Source organism: Cryptomeria japonica, chromosome 9 (assembly GCF_030272615.1).
Source record: "Cryptomeria japonica chromosome 9, Sugi_1.0, whole genome shotgun sequence".
Classification (NCBI taxonomy): Eukaryota; Viridiplantae; Streptophyta; class Pinopsida; order Cupressales; family Cupressaceae; genus Cryptomeria; species Cryptomeria japonica.
The window spans coordinates 451,701,506-451,716,592 of record NC_081413.1 but is presented as its reverse complement, the minus strand read 5'-3'; positions in this window follow the sequence as shown (position 1 = coordinate 451,716,592).

Sequence of the window (15,087 nt, the reverse complement as noted above, 5' to 3'; positions counted from 1 at the left end):
GATCAAGTGATTTGGACAAAAAAACAAAGGAATTCCTAGCATAATCCCAACCACATAGATGTAGAGGAGTTGACAGTTCATTGCCATGATAAATGGATTGAAAATTAGGGCATTGTGCAACTTTTCATTGAACTCATTTTACATGTTTTGTCCCAATGGAGAAAGAGTAGGCATGGGCTTAATTAAATCGGAGTCTTCCAAAAATGAGAGAGGTTTATGTAGAGTGTCATAACATGACCCCATAGGATCAGATGTCTCATTTGTATTTCTCATGGGCACCAAGAAATGCATCGCCGAATTTTGACAACTTTGAGCACTTAAATGGGTTCACAGCTAGGGTGTAGCCCGCACAAATTAGGCAAGTTAGAGAGAAAAATGAAGGCATTCCTAGCATAAACCCGGTCACCTAGATGCGTACGAGAAGATGTTTCATTGTCATGATGGGCGGATTGAAAGTGAGGGCATTGTGCAACTTTTGATTGAACTCATGTGACACTTTTTGTTGCAATCAAGAAAGTGTCACCATGGGCAATCGGATATGAGTGTACCTAAATTGAGAGAGTTGTTTTTAGAGTGGCATCTCATGACCCCATGAGATCAAATGACTCATTTGTATGTGTCTCAAGCATCTAGAAATGTGACACCAAATTTTGACAATTTTTCACACTTTGAGCACCTTAGGGATTTCACTGCTATAGTGTGGCCTGAATCAATCAGGCAAGCTGGCAAATGAAAGAAGGGCATTCATAGCATTAACCTATCCACCCAGATGCATACAAGTTGATGGCTCATTGCCATTAAGAATGGATTGAAATTTAGGGTGTTGTGTAACTTTTGATAGAACTCATGCGATACTTTTTATAACAATTGAAAAAGTGTCACCATGAGAAATTGGATCCAAGTCTACCTAAATTGAGAGAGGTTTAATTAGAGTGGAATCTCACAACCCTATGCAATCAAGCAGTTTGTTCATATGTGTCTCAAGCATTTAGAAATACAATGCTGAATTTTTACAATTATTCATGGACTTTGAGCACCTTAGGGATTCCATTGCTAGGGTGTGGTCCACATCGATCGAGTGAGTTGGAAAGAAAATAAAGGGAATTGATAGTAGAAAATAGGCCACCCAAACATGTACGATCTGATGGTTCATTTCCACAATGAGTATATTGAAAGTTAGGGCATTGTGCAACTTTTGATTGAACTCATGTGATGCTTTTTGTCGCAATTAAGAAAGTGTCGCCACGGGCAATTGGATCTGAATCTACCTAAACCAAGAGAGGTTTTTTAGAGTGGCATCTCACTACCCCATGGGATCATATGTCTTGTTCATATGTGCCTCAAGCATCTAGAAATGTGACACCAAATTTTCATAATTTTTCATGTACTTTGAGCACCTTAGGGATTTCACTGCTAGGGTGTAGCCCTCGTCGATTGGGTGAGTTTGCAATAAAAATAAGGGCATTCCAAGAATAAACCTGGTCATTCAGACACATACAATTTTATGGTTTGTTTCCATGATGAGTGGATTGAAAGTTGGGGTGTTGTACAAGTTTTGATTGAACTTATGTGACGCTTTTTGTTGCAATCAAGAAAGTGTCACCATGGGCCATTGGATTCGAATCTACCTAAATTGAAAGAGGTTTTTTAGAGTGGTATCTCACAATCCCATGGGATTAGATGACTCAATTGTATGTGTCTCAAGCATATAGAAGCATGACACCGAAATTTGACAATTTTTCACACTTTGAGCACTTGAGGGATTTCGCTACTAGGGTGTAGCCCGCATTTGTTAGGCAAGTTGGCGAGTGAAAAAAGGGCATTCCTAGAACAAAATCAGCCACTCGGATGTGTACAAGCTGATGGTTTGTTTCTACGATGAGCAGATTGAAAGTTAGGGTGTTGGGTAACTTCTGATTGAACTCATGTGACTTTTTTTGTCATAATCGAGAAATTGTTGCCATGGGAAGTTGGATCTAAGTCTTCCTAAACCGAGAGGGGTTTTTTAAGAGTGGTATCTCACAAACCTATGGGATTAGATGACTCATTTGTATGTGTCTCAAGCGTCTAGAAATGCGATGCCAAATTTTTCCATATTTTCACACTTTTAGTACCTTAGGGATTTTGCTGCTTGGGTGTGGCCTGCATCGATCAAGCAAGTGAGTTGGAAAGAAACACAAGGAAATTCCTAGAAAAAACCCAACCAAGAAGATTGAATGTTAGGGAATAATTCACTTTCATTCCCAATTATTCTTAGATTATTCAATGCATCATGCAATCCATACCATTTTCTACAACAACCTACAACTTTCTAAAAAAAATAGTCTTATAGGGCTGTCTATGATGAAATGGCCATAAATTTTTACAAATTCAATAAAAAAACACCAAACCAATTTAAAATGAAAGGTTATTCATCCCTCTATCAATCTCAATAAACCTAAGGATTATAATAGACCGTAAAGATCCGTGCCATGCAAGAGAGAAGAAAAAATATGGAAAAGTGTAGAAATTAATGTATTTTTATTGCTCAAAACTTCAAAGTACAAACATTCAACCCTTGCTCATGTGTATGAGGCACATTTTTTCCTATTCAAACCATTTATAACTTGCAACTGACCCTCAACTAACATTTAACAAATTTTTGAAAAGTTGTCATACAACATTGACAACAAAGGAGCGATTTTTACATCTTTTACCCTATTGGCCTAAAACTTCACAAAGTGATCCCATATGATCTCTAATGGTCCAAAATGACATTATTTGCATTAAAATTCACAAAACAAGACAAAGAATCAACTTTTGACTCTTGGAGGCATGATAGGACTTGTGGGTGCTCTTGCACCAATACTCCAATTTTAGATTTTATTACAATAATCTCACTTCAATTATAACACCAAGTATCTCAATCATTAGAGAGAAAAACTATATTACACATAATTATATCATAAAGATATTTGATATTACAATGCCTCAAGTATTCAAAAATAGAAGTCATATGTACATATATCGAAATGTGATTGAGATTACAATTTTTTGCATTTATATTTAATCCAATGAATCATCTGGATCTACTCTACTCTTTATCATTTCTAGTATTTCCTCATGGTCAGACTCATGAACCTTCCATAGGTTCTTATTCAGTGATCTACCCCCGTATTTGATCAATTTAATATTTGAGGCTACAAAAGGTTTATAATAATGAAGAATCTTCATTCGTGTCTTGAAGTCCTTGAACAACCACAAGTTAGAATTGTTCACTGGGTATCTTTTGTATGAGTAACAACCACTAATCCTATGGGGTACTCAATATTTTCTCCATCTACCACAAGGCCATCCAATTTCCTTTTTGCCTCCACACAACAACACAGATAATAATTTGTTCCTTCTCCATTGTCTTCAATTACAACAACTGCATAAATATGCCTTTCAATGATAAAATGAGATGAATTTAGCAAAAAAATAAGGTAAAATATTCAAGTAAAATATTTTGCATGTGGATAATTTACACAATTCGACTAAATTTGACATACGGTCAAAGTCAACCTATGCTTCCATCTGTGTGAGTTGTAGCACACTTGGAGGTTGATATGTCTCAAGTGAAATTAGAGGCCTCATATACCATTCATCCACCCACTCCTTTAACTCACACTCACAATAGGCACCATTTCTACATGAAGAACAATAAGATGGCATCAATTGCATATGGATAGTCTATGAACCTGTATTAGAGCTTTGAAAAGAGTGTAGCTCACTCGATCTTAACAATGTACAACAATCCTCCAATTTTTCAATGTTAGTATCATCTACCAACTAAAAAATTCTACAAACTAAAGCCTTACCTTCATTACCTAGACCCATTGTAGCATTGCACCACTGAACAATTGATTTCACATCTTTCATGTTTGTGTTCTTTTTGTAATTTAAATCTTCTCATGTTGAAGCTCTTTTAATACATGCTCCCCCTTTCCATGCCTAGCCTAAGAAAAATTCAGCATATGTTGAACACCAGTCAAATTATGCATCCTACTATAGAGGAGGGGATTTGTCACCCACAAGATGATGAATCTTAGAGGATAAATCAATTTGCCACTACCTTAGTCAAAATGGTGCTAAGGATGAGCTAGGGGATAAAAATGAAAAGCTAAACTAATAGACTGTGGACAAGACTCCCAGACAACTTTGTCGAGTCTTTGTCCTTAGGATGAGTGCGCAGAGCTTGGACACCAACGTGACACGCTGTCATCCAGTACAGATAGAACATAGAAATCATACGGGGGTAGCAAATATAATTATAATATTAAATAAACATGAAAAACAACAAGATAAGCTAATAACACAGAATGAGATATTAAAATGACTTGTGAAGAGGGAAAAGAAGGAATATCACAACCAGTCCACGATTGAAGCCTCCTGCTAAATGATCTCCTTCTTACGATTATAAAAATACACACAAGAAAGAAGGAAAATTCTAGGGGTTGCGTTTTGGAATCTGCCTCAGTCAATCCCCCATTTTTGTGTTTCCACCTCCACAAACAACCCAGATAGATAGATAGTTCAAAAGACAAATACATAGAATGATAAAATGATTAAATAGATAGGGGATGTGATAAATCCCAAGATGCTCAAAGATGAGATAGATATAATGATAGAAAGATATTACCAAAGGGGCTTGAGAAAGCCAAGAGAGTTACAAAAGATTATTGTAAGATCTTAAGAGTGTTGTAGCAAGAGCAAGAGATCCCAAAGAATGGAGATATTTTGTCCAAAATATAGAGAGCCTAAAAGAACAAAAACATGGGTTTAAAATGAGAGAAGAGGAGGGAAAGAGAAGATCATGAGCCATTTCAGAAGATTTTGAGCTGTTTCCACCGTCTAAGATAGGTGATAAGTGTCAAAATGCACAAAATCGACATTTGAATGTTAAGATGTTGTGGGACAAATGCACAATGTGCAATGTCTGCGTGGTACAGTAATGTCTAGATAAATCACTCTAAAAAATAACAAGAGAAACATGCGGCTAACATGAAACATAAGTAGAAGGATAGCTATTGAAAGGTGTCTTAAGCATCCTGATAGGGAAAAGGTTGATGCAAGGGTTGAAATGAGCCTACCCAAAGTCTAGGGGGATGGAAACTAAAGTGATTACAAAAGCATAGGTGAAATTGCAAAGGGGTATGCAATTTTTGACACTACATTTTTTCCCCTTTAGTGGGCTTATGAATCAACATGAATATGCACACTAAAGGAAATCTACTAAACATAAAATAACCTCATGATGCAAAAAGGATATGTAGATGAAGAAGACAAATCTTTGAGCCAAGGAAGCATGGCCCCAAGATGGAGACCTACAAAACAGATGCATGAGATACAAAAACCTACATGAGAGAACAAGATTAGAGAATAAGGGAATCCCAAGACAACAGGGTCAGAACATGATAAAAAAATAAGATAGCACACACACAAAAGTACAAAACAAAGAAACTATGATCTTAAGTCGGCAGAGTGAAAGAGACCTAAATGTAAAAGGTTGTCTCAATACCATGTGTCATCCCCAAATTCAAATGAAATAATAGATAAAGGAACTCTAAAATGAAGAGAAGAAAACAATAATTGATCACTTCAAGGAAGAATGCACCTAGAAGTCAAAGAAGCAATCAATATCAAAGAGATAGTACATGATCTTGACACTAGCTTGATGCATCACTAGCAGTCATGATGATGATAAAAAAGATAGATCTAGAAAGTTGTGTTATACCAGATGATCAAAGATAAGTAGCACCAACCTCACTCAGTAGGAAGGCCACTACCAAAAGATAGTGGCAATAGGGAGGCAAATTTTTGTTGATCAGATGAGGTTGCCCCCAGTGAGATGAGGCTGAGATTTGAAATAGATATTATTACTTGATACATCACAAATACACTAGTTGTAGACTAAAATCTCGGATGATAAGATAAAGGATAGAGATAAAAGATAGATAAGAGAATGTAACAGAAATGAGCCTCACTTTAGAGGAAATCCCCTTGCTACAAAAAGATTCAAAATAAGCAGTCATTGGTATGAGATACGCCAATATGGATAGCAAAGTGCATTATACTAGGTAGCCATATGATAGGGAGATAAGATAGATAGATTTGCTGGCATGGGAAGTGATATGATAGATAGCCATGTGATTGGGCAATAGTGAATTATACTAGGTATCCATATGATAAGGCGATGAGATAGATAGATTTTTTTGGCATGGGTAGTGATATGATAGATAGCCATGCGATTGGGCAGTCAAAGATAGATATGGCAAGTAGTAGATTGGCCCCAAAAAAGGTGAGAAAAAGTTGATAGTTCTGATACTAATTGTTAAGTACACATGCCAAGATGACAAGATGAGAGGGTGGGAGCTGAATCATACTTAATCTTCCATAAATCAATAGATTCAACCTCGATAGCTTAAACCGATATATGTAATCAAAATTGTAAAATATGCAACCTTAAGAACACATAATCATAACTACACTCATAACACCAGATTTAACGTGGAAACCCAAATAGGGAAAAACCACTGTGGGATTTCGGACCCACTAAGAAATATACTCTTCTAGAGTATGCTCGGTTAAAAGCAAATCCTGTTAAAGATTACAAACACATTGCTAGATATGACCCGATTAAGGGATTTTCCTTAGATCTATTAGGATCTCCACCTTGTTAGAGGTGACCTTGTTAAAGGGTTTCCAACACTCAATCAGAATGTCACCTTGCTAGAGGGGTTTACAAATAAGATTGTTAAGTCCACTCGGTTAAGAGATTTTCTGTCATTTCAAAACATAATAGTAATAAAAATATATCTACAACTTTTCATCTAAAATGCTAAAGAAGATTCTTATTTGCTCAATACAATCTAGTCATAGGACTTATCTTGTCCCTCTACTGGACTCTATACTCTATTAATCAAATAGGTCTTCAAGCTTCTGTGCTCGGTAATCACTATGCAGCATCCATGTGTTTACACTTTCCCGCATGCATTGTTTATCAACAGTTCCTTATTTATAAACAATTTGCTAACTGCTTAATCTCCTTGATCACATATCCCATGATCAATCATAGCCATTAGATCTTCAAACTTGACCAAGTTCAATGTATCCTTTGATCTGAAAACATTTTACCTCGCCTTGGAACTTGCATACATTTCTTGGAACTTGTGCTAAGGTATTGCGGTTCAATCTGAGCTGTAGATCTTCCTGCTGATCTTCCATTGCCATAGATTCTTTAACAAACTTCATGCATGACATACCAATCATTTAATCAATTCCAGCTCATTAGCTTCCTTCATTAAATAACACTTTTAATCATTTAATGCATTCTGTTACAGCTCGGTTGCAACTCAGTAAATACTAAACTTCGCTCGGTAGACATTCCGCCTTCATTAACCAATAGCGATAACCTTAGGTTTTACCGACTAGGTTCTTTGCTCGGTAACATAGTAGAGTATTAACCTTACAATCAACAACATATGTAAGATATCAAAACAATCTAAACATCATGATTTCATCATTGTCTAACTCGGTAATAGTTGCCCATTGAATAACTTATTTCTCCCCTTATTCATCACAATCTTTCTGTGTCTTTTACCGACATCTTTATACTCATCAAATCATACTTCTTAAGATATGGCAACATCATACTGAATTAGAAAATCAATTTCTTGACATCAATGAGAAAATAATAATATTAAGATAGTAAACATCCTTAATCAGTTATATCCATAATCATCAACAACCTTCTCAATATCCTTATTGAAATGCCAACAATCTCTCCTTGTCTGTTATAATGCCAACAATCTCCCCCTTTGGCATTGATGGCAAAACCAATTGATTTGACCTAATTGATTGGGATTGCTGTGAGATTCTAAAATGTTCTCCCCCTGTCATTAGACTTCTCCCCCATACATTAGTCTTCTCCCCCTTTGACAACAATGCCAAAAAGTAAAAGAGCTAAAACATGATTTCTTCCACTGAGAAGTGAATTCCTTGCTGTTATGTGTCAACTCAGTCTCGGTCAGAGCATTATGTCTACAATTTATGTTCCCTATATTTGTTTCCTACACACCTTTAGAAAACATCCTAAAGTGTGTTAATCAACATCAACTCCTAAAAGAGATTCTTTAGAGTCGTCGAATTGATTCTTTCACCGAACTCGGTCAGTGAGTAGAAGATAGGGGTAGGACCCCTAACTTACTTCTGAGATACTCAAAAGTGTCCCTTGGTAGTGGCTTGGTGAAGATAGTTGCTATTTGTTCCTTTGTGCTAACATACTCCAACACCACTTTCTTCTCTTGAACTTCTTCTCTAAGATAATGATATTTGATAGAGATGTGCTTTGTCTTAGAGTGCATAACAGGATTCTTTGAAATATTAATGGCACTAGTATTATCACAGAATATAGTTATTGGCTTGGTAACTTTCTCATTTATGCCTTCCAATAGTTGTTTGATCCATGCTATATTAGTACAATTCAATGTTGCAGCAACATATTCAGCTTCTGTCGTTGACTGTGAAACACATCCTTGTTTCTTGCTAAGCCAACTCACTAGTCTTTCTCCTAAAAAGAAAGCTCCTCCACTTGTGATTTCCTTGTCATCTATGTTGCCTGCCCAATCAGCATCAGTATAAACTTTTAAATCAAAGTCATTTCCTTTCTGGTATACTAATCCATAAGCCTCAGTACCTTTCAAGTATCTGAAAATTCTCTTGATTGCTGTCATGTGTGTTTCCTTGGGATCTGCAGAAAATCTTGCAACTATACCTACTGCATGTGCTATGTTTGGTCCATTGTGAACAACATATTGTAGCTTTCCAATCATGGATTGGTAAAGTGTCTCATCAGTAGATGTAGATTCATCATTCTTTGATAATTTACAGTTGGTAGTCATAGGAGTACTTACTAGTTTTGAATCCTCCATTCCAAATTTCTTCAAGATTCCCTTTATGTACTTGGATTGAATAATGAAAATCTCATCTTTCATTTGTAGTATCTGTAAACCTATAAAATACTTTATCTCACCGATTAGTGACATCTCAAATTCTTTGCACATTTCATTACCAAAGTTTTTGCATAGAGAATCATTCCCACAAAATATAATGTCATCAACAAATATGGCTGAGATTAGTATTCCATTGTCTTCATCATTCTTCATGTACATATTGTTGTTTTCACTTGCTCTTATAAAACCAATCTTGATCAAATAAGAGTGCAATCTCTCATACCATGCTCTAGGTGCTTGTTTCAAACCATATAATGCTTTGTTCAATTTACATACCTGATCTTTATTCTTGTCTTCAACAAATCCTTCAGGTTGTTCAATATAAACTTCTTCTTCTAATATACCATTCAGAAATGTGGATTTGACATCCATTTGATATACCTTGAAATTTTTGAAAGCAACATATGCCAGCAATGTTCTTACTCCTTCAAGTCTTTCCATAGGTACAAAAGTCTCACCATAATCAATTCCTTCTTCTTGAGCATATCCTTTGCAAACTAGTCTTACTTTATTTCGAATGACCTCACCTTTTTCATTTAGCTTGTTTCTAAAAAATCCACTTTGTACCGATTACATTTTTATCCTTCGATCTTGGGACCAGTGTCCATGTCATATTCTTCTTGATTTGATAAATCTCTTTTGTCATAGCATTGATCCAATCTTCACTATTAAATGCCTCTTTCACTATCCTCGGTTCAAATTTAGATATCAGACATGTGTTCTGTCTCAGTTTGTTCCTTGTCATCACTGGATCATTCTTCTCTCCTATAATCTGACTTGATGCATGATTCCTTTTGACATACTTGGCTAATACAGGCTCGCTAGGCTCTGTATGATCCTCTTCATCACTCAGTAACTGGACATTCTCTTCATTTCCTTCAGCAGTTTTCTCGATAGGACTTCTCGGTTGAACATAGACAAATCCTTCATAATCTTCTGGTTCTTTGGAGTTTCCTTCATCATTTCTTTCTGCAAATTCATCAATTTTCACATTTTCACTTTCTACTATTTTGTTAGATGATTTGATCAGACATTTAAATGCTTTACTTCTAGAAGAATAACCAAGAAATGTTCCTTCTTCACTTTTCTGATCAACATTTCCATTTCTATCATCTTTGTGTACATAGCATCTACTTCCAAAGATTTTGAAGTAACTTACATTAGGTTTCTTGTCATACCAGATTTCATATGGTGTCTTCAAAGTTCCTTTCTTTAGTTGTACTTGGTTCAGGGTGTAAACTGCTATTCTTATTGCTTCTCTCCAAATTTTTTGTGGTACTTTCTTTTCAATCATTAGGGTTCTGGCACAATCCACAATAGATCTGTTTCTTCTCTCAGCTATCCCATTTTGCTATGGAGTTCTTGGTGGAGAGACTTGTCTTTTTATACCATGATCATTGCAGAATAAGTTGAACTCATAAGAGGTAAACTCTCCTCCTCTATCTGATTTAAGACATTTTAGTTGTCTTCCTATTTTATTTTGAACTCTTGCCTTGTACCATTTAAACATTTGAAAAGCTTCTGATTTTTCTTTAAAAAACATAACTGACATCATCCTTGAATAATCATCCACAAATAATATGAAATATTTATCACCATAATAACTCTGAACTTTCATAGGACTACAAAGATCAGTGTGCACAAGATCTAAATTTCCCTTAGAAGTGTAGGACTTACTTGTAAAGCTTGATCTTTTCATCTTACCCATTTGGCATCCTTAGCACATAGCATTCTCAGGTTTTTCCAAACTCGGTAGACCTCTTACTCGGTGCTTCTTACTTATTTTGATCAGATTATCAAAATTTACATGACAAAACCTTTTATGCCATAACCAGGTATCATCTATCTTTGCATAAAGACAATTATTTTGAGTTGAGTCAAGGTGAAATGTGTTACCTTTTGTTTGAGTCCTAGTAGCAGGTAACTTTCCATGCTTTTCATGAACTTTGACAATTCCATTCTGAAACTCTATTCGGTATCCTGTATTGTTTAGCTGTGCTACACTCAACAAATTGTATTTCAAACCTTCAACCCAATAAACATCATTACATTTAGCATTGTCAAGAAGTGTCATGGATCCTTTAACTTTTACCGGACATGGTGCATCATTACCAAATCTTACATAACCTCCATCGTAATCTTCTAACATAACAAACTTGTGTTTATCACCTGTCATGTGATGTGAGCATCCACTATCTATGATCCAAGAATCATTAGTATTTATGTGAGATATTAAATCTTTTTCTTCATACCTTTCTGCATCTGATCCATCTTTGATAGCCACATAAACAACTTCCTTTGTATCAGTTTCATCTGATTTATCATCATTGGATTCCTCATCAGCTATTAGACATGTCTTTTTATCTCTTCTTCTGAAGTCTCGGTGTCCTCTGTAATGATTATCTTTCTATCTGTCATCTTGGTAATCTCTCTTTTCACTGGATTCTTTATCAGGGAAATTAGAATCCATATGTCCTATTCTATCATAGTTAAAACATTTCAAAGGTAGTTTTCCTTTGTACTTACCTTTTCCTCTCGATAGCCTTCTGGCTAATAGTGCTTCAAACTCTTCTTGTTTTCTGATTTCTTCATAAAGTTTGTGTACCTCCTCCATTTTTTTGCAAAATCTTTCACTTTCTCCACTGTGATTCCCTTCAAAGTACTTATACTTTCTATCATTGTAATCATCAGATTCATCAAGATGAAAAGAACTAAATGTAGACTCAATTTTATTTACCGAAGACCCACTGTTATCAAAGTTACTTAACTCAAATGCATGTAGCTTACCAATAGTAGCATCCAAAGAAACTGGCATATTGGGTACAAACCTCAATTCATTGATTGCAGAGACTCAGATTGCATAAGCTGGTAGAAGGGTTCTTAATAACTTACTTGTGACATCCTTCTCTTCAATGGTTCCTCTTGCTCCTTTGATTTGATTGACAATCTCCTTTAACCTTGTACTGTACTGGGTTATGTTATCACCTTCATTCATTCTCATGGATTCAAGTTGTCCTCTTAGACTATCCACTTTTGCTCTTTGAACATGTTCATCACCACCATACACAGATATGAGTGTGTCCCACATTTCCTTAGCATCATTGCAACCTTCTAGATCATTAAACTCTGAGTCGGTCAATGTAGATGTTATTTCAATCATTGCTTGAATATGTTCTTGCTTTCCCTTTATCTCTTCCATTGTCAATGGATAGGTGCTAGGTGTAATGAAATCATTCTCCTAATAGGTGCAGCTTCATCCTTTTCTGCCATGTAGAGAATCTTGACTTGTTCAGCTTCGGTGCATCCCTCTTATACATCTTTGGATCTTTGCCTCAAGTACCTTTAAACTTTTCCTCCTGAGTCTAGGGCTCTGATACCAATTGATAGTTCTGATACTAATTGTTAAGTACAGATGCCAAGATGACAAGATGAGAGGGGGGGGTGAATCATACAAACTTAATCTTCCATAAATCAATAGATTCAACCCTGGTAGATTAAACAGATATATGTAATCAAAACTATAAAACATGCAAACTTAAGAACACATAATCATAACTACACTCATAACACCAGATTTAATGTGGAAACCCAAATAGGGAAAAACCACTGTAGGATTTCAGACCCACTAAGAAATATACTCTTCTAGAGTATGCTCGGTTAAAAGCAAATCCTGTTAAAGCTTAAAAACACATTGCTAGATGTGACCTGGTTAAGGGATTTCCCTCAAATCTGTTAGGATCTTCACCTTGTTAGAGGTGACCTTGTTAAAGCATTTCAAACACTCAATCAAAATGTCACCTTGCTAGAGGGTTTTACAAATAAGACTTTTAGGTCCACTCCGTTAAGAGATTTTCTGTCACTTCACAAAATAACAGTAATAAAAATATATCTACAACTTTGCATCTAAAATGCTAAAGCAGATTCTTATTTTCTCAATACAATCTAGTCATAGGATGTATCTTGTCCCTCTACTGGGTTCTATACTCTGTTAATCAAACAGGTCTTCAAGCTTCTGTGCTCGGTAATCACTATGTAGCATCCCTGTGTTTCCACTTGCCCGCATGCATTGTTTATCAACAGTTCCTTATTTATAAACAATTTTCTAACCGCTTAATCTCCTTGATCCCATATCCCATGATCAATCATAGCCATCAGATCTTCAAAATTGACGAGGTTTAATGTATCCTTCGATCTAAAAATGTTTTACCTCACCTTGGAACTTTCATACATTTCTTGGAACTTGTGCTAAGGTATTGCGGTTCAATCTGAGCTGTAGATCTTCCTGTCGATCTTCCATTGCCATAGATTATTTAACAAACTTCATGCATGACATACCAATCATTTAATCAGTTCCAGCTCATCAGCTTCCGTTATTAAATAATGCTTTTAATCATTTAATGCATTCTATTACAACTCGGTTGCAACTTAGTAAATACTAAACTTCACTCGATAGACATTCCGCCTTCATTAACCGATAGCGATAACCTTAGGGTTTACCGACTAGGTTCATTGCTCAGTAACATAGTATAGTATTAACCTTACAATCAACAACATATGTAGGATATCAAAACAATCTAAACATCATGATCTCATCATTGTCTAACTTGGTAATAGTTGCCCATTGAATAAAATATTTCTCTCCTTATTCATCACAATCTTTCTGTGTCTTTTACCGACATCTTTATACTCATCAAATCATACTTCTTAAGATATGGCAACATCACACTGAATTAGAAAATCAATTTCTTGACATCAATGACAAAATAATAATATTAAGATAGTAAACATCCTTAATTAGTTATATTCATAATCATCAACAACCTTCTCAATATCCTTATTGAAATGCCAACAATCTCTCATTGTCTGTTATAATGCCAACAAAAGTGATATATCAAATGATTTGTCCCCCATCTGGCCAAATAAAATGATAAAGAAAAAGATCAACTTGTTTGGCCCCCACCTAGGCAAACATGGAAAAGAGATAAAAGGATAATCACCATGTTAGGTGAGAGATAGAGACATGATAAGAAAGCAAAGAAGATTGAAATATGATAAAGAATAAGATAGATATACACCTTAATGTCACTTTCTATGCAAATAATAACATGGTGGTCTGTCAATACATGGAAGACTGATGGCACCTGATTGATGGGGTTGTTGAATCTTATCATTTAATGCCTTACATTCACTAGTGGAATGGCCGAAAAATTGATGGTATGCACATAAAGAACCATTCTTAGGAAACTTATTATGTGTAGGAGGAGGAAAAGTAATCAAGCGAGCTTTGAGAAGCCACAAGAAGATACATTATTTTTTAGATAAAGGATGAGGAGCAGGAAGTAACCCTTTCTCTTATGAAGAAGATCTTGACCACTCATAAGAAGGAGATACAAAGATAATAGATGATGGAGGACAAGATGAAGATGGATTAGGCTTGTAGCCTAAATCCATCATAAACAAACATGATTTTGGCTCCAGAGACACCTTAACACCTTGACCCATGCGCTTGAGACCATCTCCTTTGTAGCCATAATTGGAATCAATATTGAATCTGTGATGCATAAAAATGGAACCAAGTAACTAGACAAAATCCCACTCTCATGTACACACAATGGAATACGAAAGAGCCTAGGGAGATATTTCACCTTGACTACTTCTTGTAGGAAAGAGAGATTCAAGGAATATCTCTTAGGGTTTCTACTCTTTTCTATAAATGATGAGTAAATGTGTAAGATGGAATGCAACAATCAACTAACTAGGAGATAAGAAACAATGCACACTAAACTCAACATGCAGATCTGACACAAACTGAAACTGAGAGATAGAAAGAAGAGCTAGGAAATGAGTTCAAAGGTGCACCTACTACTGAAATTGATGTAGAATTTTCAGATCCTAAATCATTAGTCGCCCCTGTCCTTTTTCTCATAGAAAGCTGATCTTCTAGATTTGGGGTCTTGAGAGTCTGGTATGTAGATTTGTCACCTAAAACTAAAAAAACCTAAGGACCAGGGTGCCATGCCCCTATCTTTGATATCTTATATAAGATTTAGACCCT